Raw genomic sequence first — 15,637 nt, forward strand, 5'->3', positions numbered from 1 at the left:
TCCCATTTAAGAAGTGATACAGTTCAGCATAATTATTCATATGCTTAACACTTATACAGCATTCTATTAGAAATGAATGTTAATTCTTCTTTACTAGAAGATCAATTTTTCTTTACTTACAATTCATACGAAGCTGCTTTGGATAGAAATGGGAATTCGACTGAAATGCAAAACCCAGCCTTTCAAGTCTATTTATTATTTAAATACAATTGCAATAAATATGTTGTATACAGAAGAAAAATATATCGAACATTTTATACTTAAAACTGGTTTATTACCAAAGCAAATTTTATATACAGTTAATGAATAAATTCACAAGTCTCAGCATCCCAGACTGAGAATTTATTCACAGACCATGTAAAGATAACGATGCTCCAGCTTACTCTATTTCTAAGCAGTTCCTTAACTTTGAACTACTTACTGAAGTAAATCAAACTGAAATGAAGAAAACTGTTTTTTTGTCTGCTTTTGTCTGCTGTTAAAAGCTGTTTATTCATTTCAACAACCTTTGGTTCTTGATGCATAGACACTATTTTTTTTCCCTGCTCAATAGCTTTCTTTAGAACTCAATCACCAAGGATAGATTACTTAAATATTATAAATAAATATTATAAATTGTTAATACAGAGTGGTATATTTAAGCCTAAATACATGTTGCTATTTACTTTTGAAAAAAAAAAAAAATTTAAACAGAAAATGTAGGTTATGGAAATAATACCTGATGCTGAAGGAAGTAAAATCTTTTTAAGCAAGCCACCTGGCTTAACACACTAAGATTTTGCTCAGTAAGTAGGACAGAGGGATTCAATGTTTTCATGACGGATTGTGTTTGCCAGTGTTTCTCCTTCAGTCACCAGCAGGGTGCTAATTATGTTGTGAGCTCCCATGAATCCATGAATTAAAACCCCCTTTGTTTTAAAAATAAAAATGATAGTAAAAAATCAGCAGAAATATAGTGCAAACATAAAATTCCAGGGAGATCTTTTAATAAAACTTCATAATTTTTCTTCCCACACAGACTCCTGGATGCCAGATCACCAATGTTACTTTTGAAATCCTCCTTCATGGAGAGAATAAACTATCAGCAATGAAGACAGGAAGGAAACATGGTATAAATTGTTATTTTCATTTCTGACATATATATTTGCTTTTCATATTTGGCTGCCTTTCAGTGACCATTATCTCTGGAGACAATGCTAACGTCTGAAAATGTAAGTTCGTTCTCATTTTCCTGTAGGAATGACTTAAGTATTGAAAAAACACCGTTCATTTCCTTTATGAAATGAAAAGTTTGGAAAGGTACATGAATAGGATAAAGGATAAGAGAATCTTTCAATAAAAATGAGCCACTCTGAAGAAGAGCTCAAAAATAGCATTATCAGCACAGGAAAGAATAATGTGTGAGAGAAATCCATACATTTTCTTTGCAAATCTAACAGTAATGACCTCACACATTTCCCCAGAGGTTTGTAGAGATATCATCAGTTTTGCATTAGGAGGTGTAAAATCATTCAATAATGCACACAGAATGTTCCAAATAAAATGTTAAAATTCATAAGAATTTCCAGTCTTCTAATGCTAATTAATTCATAGTCATTGTATGGGACAGAAAAAAAGCAAGTACAATAGCAACATAATTCTGTTATTTAAATAGTCATTAATAGGGAAACATCCTTTGCATTTACAGAACAAACTCAGGAATACTGGCATACAAGAGAGGAAAGGAGACAAGGGAATGTACAAAAGGAAAGAACTGCCAGTTAATGTATTATGTATTATGTATCTACTCTTCTGCTATTGGCAATGGTGTTATGGATATAGAATTAAGATAAGGCTAAATGCTCCATGGGCACCATCCATTTTTCTTTATTGATTAGACCCAACACTAAAGAATTATTGAAAGTATAATTCATAATGAGAACAATAATGTAAAGGTGATGCAATTGGCAGTTTGCTAATAAATGTCACTATATAAATAACTGACTGGGAATGGTTAGAGACAAAGTGAATTATTGTAGCACTAAATGGATAATTCATTAATCAGAACACATTGATGCATTTACTCAGTATGTGCTCATATAAACCTCTTTTTCCCTATTTGAAAAGAAGAACCAAAATAAATTTCTATTACTATCAAACCAAAACTTTAAAGGCAGTAACATGGCACCAGGAAAAAAGGATGTCCTGTAGACTTAATGGAAAAGAAATTACTTGTAACAACGCAGGTGGTTTAATTTCCTAAATTGGGAAAGCTTATTTGCCATTCAGAAATGAACAGAGAAGATTGGACTGTGATCTGTTCATGAAGAACAGGAACCAGATTTCCCACTTGCTCAGCTGCAGCCTCCGCACTCTCTTCTGGCGCTGCAGCAGCTTTCTGGTCTGTATTTGACAGTCTTGTATATCAGAGGCTTGTATTTAGGGTCTTGATCTAGGAAATCAGGATTAACTAGCATTCTCAGTTAATATATACTCAAGAAACTATATGTTCATCTGTTACAGGCTGTTAAAAGTCCAGGAAAGCAGAAATTCTGTAAAATGGCCTTAGGAAACATGAAAGCATGTTCCTGTTTCTTTCTGTTCTAATGCTGAACCTTCAATTTTTTTTCCGCAGTATATGATTTAGTCTCTGCAGCTCTGTCGTTAAGAGGAAAGAAATATAGGCTTTGCACAGCAGAAGATCACTTGACATATTGCACCAGACGAATAATGCTTTTGTTTGTTTCTAAAATGGACACCTGAAAAGCTCTTAAACAGGAATTAGTGGGGACCATAGCTACCCACTTCTAGCCTTTGTAGCTATGCCCACTGACAACAGTCTCAATAATGAGACTAGCCAATAATACACTCTATCAGGACAACTTCCTGTCAGGAATGAATTAGAATCTATTTTGAGTGAAAAAGACAATTTAATCTCTTTTATTCTGTTAATGGTTTCATTACTTAATTATATTATTTGTATAAAAGAATGTCAACTTTGTAACTACAGATGAGTTTCAGATGTCCTTAAGGAAGTGCACATCCTGTCTGAAAACAAAGAACAGAATAGCCTTGATTGAATTACAATTTTAACTTCTTTTCTTGGAAATGATTCATTTATCCATATATAAAATATGTTCTTGCATTTTATAGACCGTGGCCTATCCATACTGGTACTTTAAATATGATACATCATATGCTGCAACGAACTACAGCTTATTAAATTCAAGATAAAAACACGAACGTGACTTTCACAAGTGAAAGCAAACATATATGAGGGGAAGAAAGAATATATACAGAGATGGGTTCATTCACAAATGTAATACTATTTCAAGGAAGCAAGCTCAAATAGGTACAGGAGAGCCAATGAATACTCCTCAACAGCACTTGGTAGAAAGCTGACAGAAATGTTTTATTTGTGAGTAACCATAGAACCATAGAATCATAGAATAGTAAAGGTTGGAAAGGACCTTAAAATCACCTACTTCCAACCCCCCTGCCATGGGCAGGGACACCTCGCACAAAACCATGTCACCCAAGGCTCTGTCCAGCCTGGCCTTGGACACCGCCAGGGATGGAGCATTCACAACTTCCTTGGGCAACCCATTCCAGTGCTTCACCACCTTCACTGCAAAGAACTTCTTCCTTAGATCTAATCTAAACTTCCTCTGTTTAAGTTTGAAGCCATTACCCCTTGTCCTACCACTACAGTCCCTAAGGAAGAGTCCCTCCCCAGCATCCTTATAGGCCCCCTTCAGGTACTGGAAGGCTGCTATGAGGTCTCCATGAAGCCTTCTCTTGTCCAGGCTGAACAAGCCCCAGCTCTCTCAGCCTGTCTTCATACAGGAGGTGCTCCAGCCCTCTTATCATCCTCATGGCCCTCCTCTGGGCTCGCTGCAACAGCTCCATGTCCTAATCCAGATAGAAATGCTCACAACAGATAAGGGTTTTCTATATTACACCTCTGCTTGGCAATTCACAACTTAATTGCATCCTGCTGACACCTCTGCATTTGCATTATGGTTCTACCAATTTATTTAACTTCGAGGAAAGCAATTCAATGTCTAAGCAGCACATGTGATTTACTAGTATGTATTTTTCTTCCACTCCCACAATATAATCTTTACACTGAGGTGTGACTGAAAAAAAAAAAAGAGTTTCATTGTCACACTAATTTTATCTTACTCCTGATTTGTACTTGAGAGACTAAAGGCATATTCAGGTCCATAAACTACTTTTTTTTCTAGTCACATAGAGTAAGCACAATACATCTCAGGTCAGCTGGGAACCCTAAAACTAAATGAACTTATCAGAGAAAGTGCTCGTTGATATTCAACCTGATTTCAAACATCAAACTCCTGCCAAGGTTTCTGCTCTGCTTTATCCTCCTTTTTAAACTTGTACTCATCTCACCATTTCTAGGAGTAAATTTATGTAAAAGCAGGAATACCAAATACAGAAGGACATCTGGGCATGACAACATTGCGTGGGATCTGGGACTATGAAACATTTTTTAAGAAAGCCTATTTTTATGAGTTTTCTACCCAGCTGGAGAAGTGACATTATATGCATCCAAGCTTCCAGATGCTTTTCTGAATGAAGGATCTCTAACATTCATAGTCCTCTTCAAGGTCTTAATCCTGTAGGAAACAGTATATCATGATTACATCCCTCCAACTTTCAGAAAATGGCTTGCTCTATTTACACAGCTTTTGTCATGCTTCTCTGCAAGTATAGCCACAAGCCTGAAGTTCACGTGGAGGCCTTGCATGCAGCTTGACAGCAGTCTGAGTTTCTTCACTAATTTTTTATTCTCATAGGCTAGTAAGGCGATGGTTGACATGGTATACATACTGTGCTTCAACAGGTGATTTAGTACATAGAATGCTTTGCATAATTCAGGGACAGCTGGAACTGCATCCATCATACCAGGGACCATGTTTCCAGGTTCTCAATATGCTTTTCATGCTCATGGGTCACATTCCCTGACCCATTCCCTGACCCTGTGAGATGAAAGCTAAAGATGAAGCTTGCTTTTTTATGTTTTCCTGTTATCTGAAGGGATAACAATATAAACTCTTGCCCTCACCTGGGTTATTTCTCCATAAACATGGTGCAAAGAGAATTCTATTACTTTCCCACATCAACAAGTTTGTCCTTTATTAGCTGTCCTAAATCATAGTCAAAGGCTTTATTTGCAATTGAAACAAGCTGCTTAAGGTCAAAAAGTGATTTTTCTTCTTTCTTAGGTGTCACTAGATCTGATCATGCCTAGACAGAAATGACACCTTACCAAAGTATTCCACTTGTGTAGTTTTAGACTTGGACTGGTTTAGGTTTAGACTGTTCACTGCCCACAAACATGGGAGAGCCAGTGTCTAAGGAGGAGTCCCTGGTAGTTCACATTTCCAGTGTCTGCCACAGGCTGCATTCACAACTGGGGATATTCAAAGCAATATAGACAGTTTCATCAGCTCTTCTGCCAACATTCGGCTTAACTTTCTCTCACAGTGTGCTGGGGTGGGGGTAATACAGCATAAGGGATGACAGGAACTCTGCCTTTGTAAAAAGTAAGTCAGATTTATGCCTGATATTACTTCCCCTATGTGTTACATAATGCTTAGAGAACATGTTAACAGATATAGGAATAATTTCTCCCATGATTCCTTTTAGCTGCTTTCAATAGACGATTCTGGTGCGACGACGTCCAGCTGTTTCTTTCATTTGGCTCTCCATAACAGCTTAACATTGCCTTGGAAGTCTAAAAACATTATATGCATTAAATGTTACTTTCAACTTTACTTTTTTTGCCTACTCCTAATTTTTTTGCCAGCAGAGGCTTTGATTCTGTGCAGAGGACCAAAGTCAACTGACAAAAGGTTGGCTTATTGTACATATCTTTGCCCTGTGGAGAAGGACTTGGGGGTGGTGGTTGATGAGAAGCTGAACATGAGCCGGCAGTGTGCGCTCGCAGCCCAGAAAGCCAACCGTATCCTGGGCTGCATCAAAAGAAGCGTGACCAGCAGGTCGAAGGAGGTGATCCTGCCCCTCTACTCTGCTCTCGTGAGACCTCACTTGGAGTATTGCGTACAGTTCTGGTGTCCTCAACATAAAAAGGACATGGAGCTGTTGGAGCGAGCCCAGAGGAGGGCCACGAGGATGATAAGAGGGCTGGAGCACCTCCTGTATGAAGACAGGCTGCGAGAGTTGGGGCTTGTTCAGCCTGGACAAGAGAAGGCTTCATGGAGACCTCATAGCAGCCTTCCAGTATCTGAAGGGGGCCTATAAGGATGCTGGGGAGGGACTCTTCCTTAGGGACTGTAGTGGTAGGACAAGGGGTAATGGCTTCAAACTTAAACAGAGGAAGTTTAGATTAGATCTAAGGAAGAAGTTCTTTGCAGTGAAGGTGGTGAAGCACTGGAATGGGTTGCCCAAGGAAGTTGTGAATGCTCCATCCCTGGCGGTGTCCAAGGCCAGGCTGGACAGAGCCTTGGGTGACATGGTTTTGTGCGAGGTGTCCCTGCCCATGGCAGGGGGGTTGGAACTAGATGATCTTAAGGTCCTTTCCAACCTTTACTATTCTATGATTCTATGATTCTATGATTCTATGATCTTCAGCAGATTCTTAGGGTCCGTACCAGACAGCTCCTAATGGTTTACCTCTTGCTGCACTCAAGGTCATATTCACCTCAGCAAATCAACTGTTATATTGCACTGTTGAGATGTTTCTTCTGAGCAGCAATCCTGTTCACAGCTTTAAACAGGTCTACAGCTGAATGATGGTCATGATTTTATTCCAAGAACAGTTTCCCTTTGCCTATCCCCTAAATCCAAACTAAGTCTCTTAACCAAATTTTTTTGTTAGTATCTCAGGAATCCTTATGGAAACTATGAATAAAATCTATTAAAGATAAAGAAAATCAATTTAGCATGCAGGAACCACAAGAACCATGAAAGTTGGATCTTTCCCATCTTTCAAGAGACCACAGATGGTAATTCAGGCCTCTCTTTCTTCACAGCCAGCAAACGATGAAAGGGTTTTGGGGCATAACAACCAAAAGCTCTGCTACCTTGTCATCAATCTGTAGAAGTAATTGACTAAGATACGCGAACTGAAGTCCCACTACCAGAATATACTACCTAAGGACATTTACTAGCGGACCCTGGGTGACCTCTTCTCCCTCACAAGTATATTTTCCTAATATTTGTTAGTTTCTTGTGCTAATAAATATGTGCTATATTTATAACTTACAATTCAGAAGTCCTTATTAGGCACTAATCAAGTGCAGTCCTTCACAGGCAGTGACAACCGCAAGGTACTCGTGTATATCATGAAGTTTGTACACTGCCAGGCTTGGCAAGACAGCATGAGATCATTTCGCCTGTTAGGAAGCTAAACTTAGACTTCTGTACTTTCACAGCTAGACTCCTTGTCTGTTAGGTAATTTGGTATCTTTATATTCCAGAGAAGTATGTGCAGCATAAACATACCCACTGACTCCAGGCTCATTTCCATGATTTCTACATTTCTTCTTAGGCAAAAAGTGCTTTTGATGTCTTGAGGTTGCTGCAAGTAGAATCAAGGGATTATGTGGAGACTGCAGCAAGCCCAAGCAGAACAAAACCCCTGGCATTAGCTCTTGAGGGAAAACAACATTGTGATAACATAATGCTAAACAACAGGGCACCATCTACGGGAGAAGGCTCCACCTGCACTGCTCGGATCAATGCACCAGACATACGGACACCTTCCATAAAGTCAACAGCAGAAGCAGTAGCACTTCTCCCTGCTATCCAACAGAAGAAAAAGATGTAGTCTACTAGACACATAAAAAATCTTATTAAAACTTAAATTTTGAGGAAATGCCTATTAATCCACATTTCTGTGATTTTACCTTTATTTTACTGTTAAGCTTTTATATGCTTTTGCTTATGCAACTTCTGGACAAACTTTCTCTTGGTATATTCCACTGATTCAGAGGAACCAGCCACATAGATTTTTCATTTCCTGGCTACTAGCAAAATCAACTGGAATTCTTTTATTGGAAACACTTCGGAAAAATGTTCACCAAGTGAAAAAAAACAAAACAAAACTAAAGATGTAAACAGTAAATGCCATTTACATGATTTCAGTCTTTTATGGAACAAAATATATGTTTATTTTGGAATATACAAATAGGTTTTTTTTAAGACATTGTCCTTAGTCTACAACAGTGTATGAGCATGAATAGGGAGAAGATGAGTATTAGATCTGGGTTTTTGGCAAAGTCACTATGGTGACATATCCCAAGGTGTGTATGCTGTCCTTTCCAGCTCACAGGGCAGTGACTGCCGGACCCCGGTGGCTGGCCACTGCGGGTGTGGACTGAACCCATACATCAACAGATGGCAAGAAGTAGAACTTCAGCACAACAACTCTCAAAGCAACAATACAACCACCAGAACTAAAATGGTATGCAATTTGGAAATGAATCCATTGAAGTGAAAATATGGTGGTGCTAGAAGCTGTATTGGGTTCCTTATCAATTCTGCATAAAACTGTTTTCTGATGCACTGTGTGTTGGTGCCCAGGTGCTGGCTGGCCTCCATAGGGAGAGGCCAGGGGCTGTCTTTTGCTGGACACAGCTGATTCCAGCCAGCTCCAGGCTGAACCACTGCAGGACACAGCTGAGCCCATCAGCCGAGATGGTGCTGCCTCTGGTAGAACATATTTAAGAAAGGGCAAAAACACCTAATAGGCAGAGGAGGGGGGAAAGAAGAAACAGAGGACAACAGTGTAAGCACCAGGGTGAGAGCAGAAGGAGGGAGAGGAGGTGCTCCAGACGCCTGTGGGAGAGGATCACGGTGGAGCAGGTATTTCCCTGCAGCCTGTGAAGGACCACAATGCAGAAGATATCCACCCTGTAGCCCATAGATCTTGAAAGAAACTGCAGCCTGTGGACTGCCCACACTGGAACAGGTTTATCTTGAAGGAACATCCTGTAGGAGGGACCTCCTGTAGGAGCGACCCTATGCTGGAGCAGAGGAAAAGTGGGATGAGGAAGGAACAGGAGAAACTGTTATGAACCGACAGGAGAAGTGAGCTGGTGAAAGATATATGTTCTTACTAATAACCGAGATTTCTGATGTGTTTTCCACCAGCATCCCACAAGCAAAACAGCTTCAAATGACCATATTGGCTGCAATATGGTGGAACATATCAGACAAAGTATCTGGCAGATCCAAACTATCTCTTTAAGTATTTTTTTCAGGACATAAAATACACATGACAGTAGAATGAGACTAGCTCTAGAAATATCTGTTGATGCTTTGAAAGAGGAAGAACTATGTAATTATTTCAAATACACCAGAGATTTATTTTGTCTTGGATAATTGCACTAGTCCTGGCCAGCATCCAACATAGAGAAGACTAGAAGCCAAGATGTGTTTTGGCATGAGAAATATCTCAAATACCTTATACTATGTCTTGTTACAAATGAATACCATGGGACCAGGTCACTGGTGGCAAAACACTGACTCCATACAGAAAGATAGCATGGTGCCATTACTCCTCATAAATCTCCTTAAGCCGTAAGTTCAGAATTAGCTTTTGGTGGTTCATAGGCTTGTATTGGCTTTCTGAAAGGGGATAAATTTCAGCCTCATTAAACAACTGATATTTCTCCCACTTGCCCATTAAAGTCAATCTGAAGTCAGTACCTTGTTTGACACAATTTGTCTAAGAAATATTTTATATATATAGCATTTTTCTGTTTTAAGCATTTCAAGCTTCTCTAAGCTTTTTGGCTCTGAAAAGGTGCTGAGGATAGTGCCTGATACAGTGCTCTGGGACAAAAGGCAATTAGTATCACTCTGAAAAGGAAATCAATCTAGCATTTGTGCAATCCCTCTTCGCAGAGGGAAAACTGAAGCTGTTAGCTTTGTCTAGTACATGATGCTATTTAAGTGTCCTTTGTATCAAACTGAAATAGTGTAGTTCTCACTCTTTGTTATGTTTCTTTCATTTTGAAAAACTTCAAATACTTTTTCACAACAATTCATTAAATAGACTTGTTTTTCTGTTAGTGAAAAAGCAATCACTAACCTCCCCTCCTTCTTCCAAAAAGAAATTCCGTATTTTCACATACTCCGCAGATAATGCAAATAGAAGCAAAGTCTAAAAAAACAATTTAGGAAATATTCAACATATTCTGGGGAGTTTGGAGATTAATTCTTGTTCTAGCTCAAGCCCAGCTTTGGATCATTTCACAGCTCACATTTATATCTTTGTCTCTAGTATTAGTTACAAAGCTATTAGTTATCAGTAAAGAAGCTCTACAGCTGTATCTCTACCTCTCTCTGATATAGCTAGAATATGTCCACATGATATACAAAGGTAAATACTATGTATCTGTGTACATTTTTTGTGTACAGTATATTTAGATTTATATACTATATATAGGGAGATAAACTGGCACAATTTGAAGACTTCAAGCAAAAATAATAACTCAACATTTCCTCTGAAAAGCTTTTTCAGTATTTATCTGTGGCTTGTGCCAAAAAATGGCTCTTTGTTGCAAGATTAAATTAGTCTAATTTCAATTTCTGGTGCTTTTCTAGAAGATTGAAAAAGCTTTCCTGGCTCCTGCCATTAGAGTTTTTCATGTACAAGTAACAAGAGTGATCAAATTATTTCTTCAACCATTTTCCAATATTCTGGACTGATCAATTCCTTAAAGACTTATATCCCAATGGTTGATCAATGGCCTCTGAGACCATTTTTTCTTCACTATGAGGGCGGTGAGACACTGGCACAGGTTGCCCAGAGAAATTGTGGCTGCCCCATCCCCGGCAGTGTTCAAGGACAGGTTGGACAGGGCTTGGAGCAACCTGCTCTGGTGGAAGGTGTCCCTGCCCATGGCAGGGGAGTTGGAGCTAGATGATCTTTAAAGTCCGTTCCAACCCAAAATATTCCATGATTCTATGATTTTGTTCTCCTCTGAATTTCCTTCCGTAGCTCCATCCTCCAGGAGGTGTGAGTCACAGAACAGGGCACAGGCTTTTAGGAGTGGTCACAGTGGTACTGTTCTGCCATCTTCTGAATTACTGGTTTTTAAGACAGAAATTTTCACATCCTATAAGTATAGTTTGTGTTTCTGGTTGTCAAATACACTTTTCTGAATTAAAACTTAATTAGTTGGATGTGATAATTTTGACCAAATGATTCCAATCAACTTGTGATAGTAGCTGTCCTACTCACTGTTAACTACTCTCTGTGCAAAGCCTGGGAAAACAACCAGTAACTGGAAACCCAGACAGCAGTTGTTATGTATCATCATTCATAAGGCTATCAAAGAAGATGAGAGCAAGGACAGGTATTTGGTAGGTGCTGCTAAGCATTTCTTCACTTATTCTTTCCCAATTTTTGTATCTGTCTAGAAGACAGATTTTAGTTCACTTAATGTGAGCTCTACTCACTCCTACTTCAAGATCTCATCTGATTTTAAGTCCCATGAACTTAAAAAAAATAAAGTAACACATCATTATTCATTATAGATCATTCTAACTTGTAAGCTTGTCAATGAAACATAATGGCTCTGGGTAACAATTCCTGATGTTCAGTGTAGAAGGGGTAGCAGAATTCTACTATCTAGCTTCTAATTCTTTGTTACCTGAGTACACAGTTGACCTTTTTATTATTTTATACCGAATTAATGTGAGGCTAATCTATGCTTATTTTTAGCTCTGTGCATTTGTTTCTTTTATCATTTTTAGGTTGTTTCTTTATGTGTCTGCACACGAGTCTGCTCCGTGGTCATTTTTAAGAATGACCAGCTGAGTTTAACAGAATTTGGTACAGAAATAGATGTCTCAAATATATTAAGCTCTGTGAAGTTTAGGGAAAATGGCACTAGAGGAGAGCCCAAAGAAGTGTTTCCACTGAAAGGAAAGCAGACTTCAGGCATATTTATGCCTGAATTTTAGGGTGACAAGAGTACAGTGTGGCAATCCAGAGGATCTGAGGAAGAACTGGAGATATTTTGAAGGCAATGGTTAAGGGCAGGGTAGGAGTAAGAGATACTGTGTGAGCAGGCTTTGATGGCATCCTTGTTTATTTCTACAGTATGCATATGCATATGCATAGAAAGAAGCCAGTAGAAAACGAGGCTTCATTTTTTTTTGCTGCTTGAAGAACCTATGAAATTATATTAATAGGCATTCTGCTTCTCTGGAATTCACCTCCATCTCCAATATTTTGTTAAAAATTAGTGTTTCAGCATCTATAGACATGTGCAACAGGGTCGTCCAAGCTGGAAGTGGCATAGTTCGGGCTGGAAACAGAACACAAAGAGGGCCCCATAACTCGAACTAAAGACTTGGATTACGTTTTAGAGATTACTGAGCATCTACCTCAAAGACCAGACAAATTGGTATCAGTTTTACACCAAAGTGACTTTAAATCAGGTTCTCTGCAGACAGAAAGGGAGAAGTGGCAGTCAGCTGCAGACCTAATATTTATTTGATTTATTGGTTTGTTGATATGGTGTGACAGCGCACTAGCAAGGCATTTCTTCTGACACAGAAGATGATCAAGAAGTCATCAATTCCCATTGCTGGCACATTTTTATGAACAGAATAACAATATTAAAGCATTCAATCTACACTACTGGCCTAACTAAACATTTTGATACAAAAATCCAATCTTTTCTCAACAGTAGCACCAGTAGCAACAACTGATAAAAGCCCAGAAGCAGTAGCTCTAAACCTATTGGTGAATACATTAGACTAACAAAATGACTCCACTCTGGTCCACCTTAATCATCCTGATTTGAAGAGGAAATAGAATAGAGCACATGCCCATGACTGGGGTGGGGTGAGGATATGCTCTTTCTCTTCAAATTTGGTAGTTTTTTGGATGTGCAACAGTGAATGATGCTTCATAAAAGGCTTATCTCTGCTACTACTACATTTAGATAACTTGTCTGTCTCAGTCAGTTAAAAACATAGCTATTCCTTAGAAAACAGAGTTTATAGAAAGCTCTCTAAGCCATGTCACAAACACACTGCCAAGCAAAGAACCAAAACCAATGCCATGACAAACAAACACATTTCAAGATTTAAAAGGTAATATGGAAATACGCTTCAGAGTTCACATTCCCAGTTATAGCAAAAAAAAAAAAAAAAAAGCCAAAATCTCTTTGAGTAAATGATCTTCCACACAGAGATGAAGTAAATAGGCAAAAGCATTTCTTAAAAATGCAGTTCTTTTTAGAGCAAATGCAAAATAACTTTCCCCAAACACTCAGACATTGGAGGGAAAAAAATATTTCACATTAATCAGAAATCCATTCACTACGCGTGTAGATTGTCTCTACAAATTTTAATGTTTGGATAGCAGAAAAAGCCACAGTTTGAGATATTAGTATTTAATTTGAACTCTAAGCACTTTATGGCCTCGTTATACCCTAATGAATTTAACATTTTTCTGTTACTATTACTGAGTGTTTTGGAACAAGATATTACGGACGTTGACACTAGCTTAGGAATAATGCAACAATCTTGCAATAACCTAGTATACTTAAATTATTAATACTATGATTTTCTTTTAATTGTCACCTGATTTGGGAGGCGGGAGACAGAGATACTGTTTTGTTTAGGATTAGAACAATACATGAGTACAAACTTATTTGGCGATTTTCCTTATTCTGTTTTTGAAAAGCAAGGTCTATTAAGGTGCAAGAGTGTGAGTCAATTTATGCCTTCTGAGATACTCGGTGCTTCTCCTCTTGCAAAATAATTGCCATAAGTGATAGCTTAAACCCCTCATCCATTTTGGTTCTGCATGTTTTCCTTCCAGCGTTTCTGCCCCTAAAAATCTTCATCGTCTCAAATGTTCCCTGAGACACCTCCCTTTTCTCCTGGTCACCTCGTCTGCAAGGTTTTCAAACTACTCTGTTCCCAATGCTCCTCATATTTATTGTTTTTCCACAGGTTTCCCAGCTTCTGTATTTGTTTTCTGTAGAGGTGCCCCTGCCCTGTGTCCTCCTTCCCATGAACATCTCACTCAACATCTCCACAGTCCCCATGGCTGTCCCAGCACTGGGACAAGGTGCCTAGGCCTCTGAGTTCAGATATAACCCCTGGATGATGGGGGCATTGATACCATAGCTGTCTGGGTCAGGAATCTCGTGTTCACTTCTCTCAGCAGCAGGCTGTCCCAGCAATCTCACTGCTCTGTTTTCCAGCCTATATGTAGGCACAGACAGGTTGTAACTATTTGTTGCTCTTCAAGCATTCCCACCATGTCAGCTCTTCTGCTTTCCTTAAACAGCCAGTTCTTCAGCTATGAATTCCATAGGAAACTAATTTTCTTTCTAAAGAAACAGTTTTATTAACTGCTTCATATTTTAATATGACATCTTTAGGACAGAGGTCTGCTTATGGGACTAATATCAAGTGAGCAAGGGTATTCACTGATTCTTACTTTTTCCAGAGCAGCCCTTATTATGTAGGGCACTTCAGTTCACTTTCTTCTGTTCTGACTAGTGCTCCTACTTGCTGAATTATGCCATCAGAATAACCCCTGCCTTCTGCCTCTATTCATTTCTATTACCTCTCTTTCTCATAATGAGGAGAGAAAAACCTGAATACAATAGTCAAGTAATCAAGCTAAATTTCCATAGAATGAATTTGTAATTATTTGCTGTCACATTGTATTTCTGTTTGCATTAAGATAATTTATGCTATTCAAAGCATATCTAGATCACTAAATTAATAATTTAACATTAAAATAGATAAAGTTATAGGCATGATCTCAATACATCTTTTCTCTGAGCCATTGTAAGAGTTCATAAACTATGTATCTAAACTGCATATAGGAAATACAAGTGATGTTCGTGCAAAAGACGTGCCTGCCAATATTCAGTTAGTAAAACAAATTATTTCTGCCCCCAGTATAAGATTCCCTCTCCTTTATCCGTGCTGAAAAGGTGACAGAATTTCCACTTATAGCCCCATTGTATTCCTCTAAGCTCTTCAAGCTGAGCAACATATTAGCTCCCAGAATACACATATTCCTGTGAATGGGACATTTTGACAATGCTTTGCAGGTATACCACCTTTTCACAAAATATTTTAGTATTCTCTATAGTCATTACATTATTCTTAAAATAGCTCGTGAAGAATGTCAGTATGACATCCATGTTCGTGATGGATGAACCAGGGGAAAAGGAACTGAATGATTTGTCTGAAATATCAATGTACAAAGCCTTTTCAAGAGGAAGAACCTAGGAGTTTTAAAGCAGAATCTATTACCCTAGCCACAAAGAGCATGCCTTCAGTGGCACCTCAGTATCACTTTGCAGCAGACTCGTTGGCCAAACTCTCAAACAACAGATTAGCTGTCTGCATTGATACTGTGCTTATCAGTGGACTTGAACGTCATTGTCATGAGCCACCATTATAATCTGTGTCTGAGCTGCAAATGCTAGTTTATCATCATAGAGATGGATCTTTGAAAACTTGTTTCCTGAGCAATTAGATTACCAAAAAGATAAACAACTTGTATATTTGGGAAGCCAGACAAGTCCCACTCAATCTACCAACAGTAACTGGGCTTTGAAAATAGGCCAAAGCAACAAGGAGAAAATGTTTTCAAATTAGCCTCCAGCAGTACTGG

At 38.6% G+C, this 15,637-nt stretch overlaps 1 protein-coding gene across 1 annotated transcript in view; it reads right to left on the bottom strand.

The window, feature by feature from the left end:
* The window catches only part of XKR4 (XK related 4), a 235,863-nt gene that overhangs the window by 18,641 nt on the left and 201,585 nt on the right, over nt 1-15,637 (bottom strand).

The sequence above is a fragment of the Strigops habroptila genome, chromosome 1 (genome assembly GCF_004027225.2).
Source record: "Strigops habroptila isolate Jane chromosome 1, bStrHab1.2.pri, whole genome shotgun sequence".
Lineage (NCBI taxonomy): Eukaryota > Metazoa > Chordata > Aves > Psittaciformes > Psittacidae > Strigops > Strigops habroptila.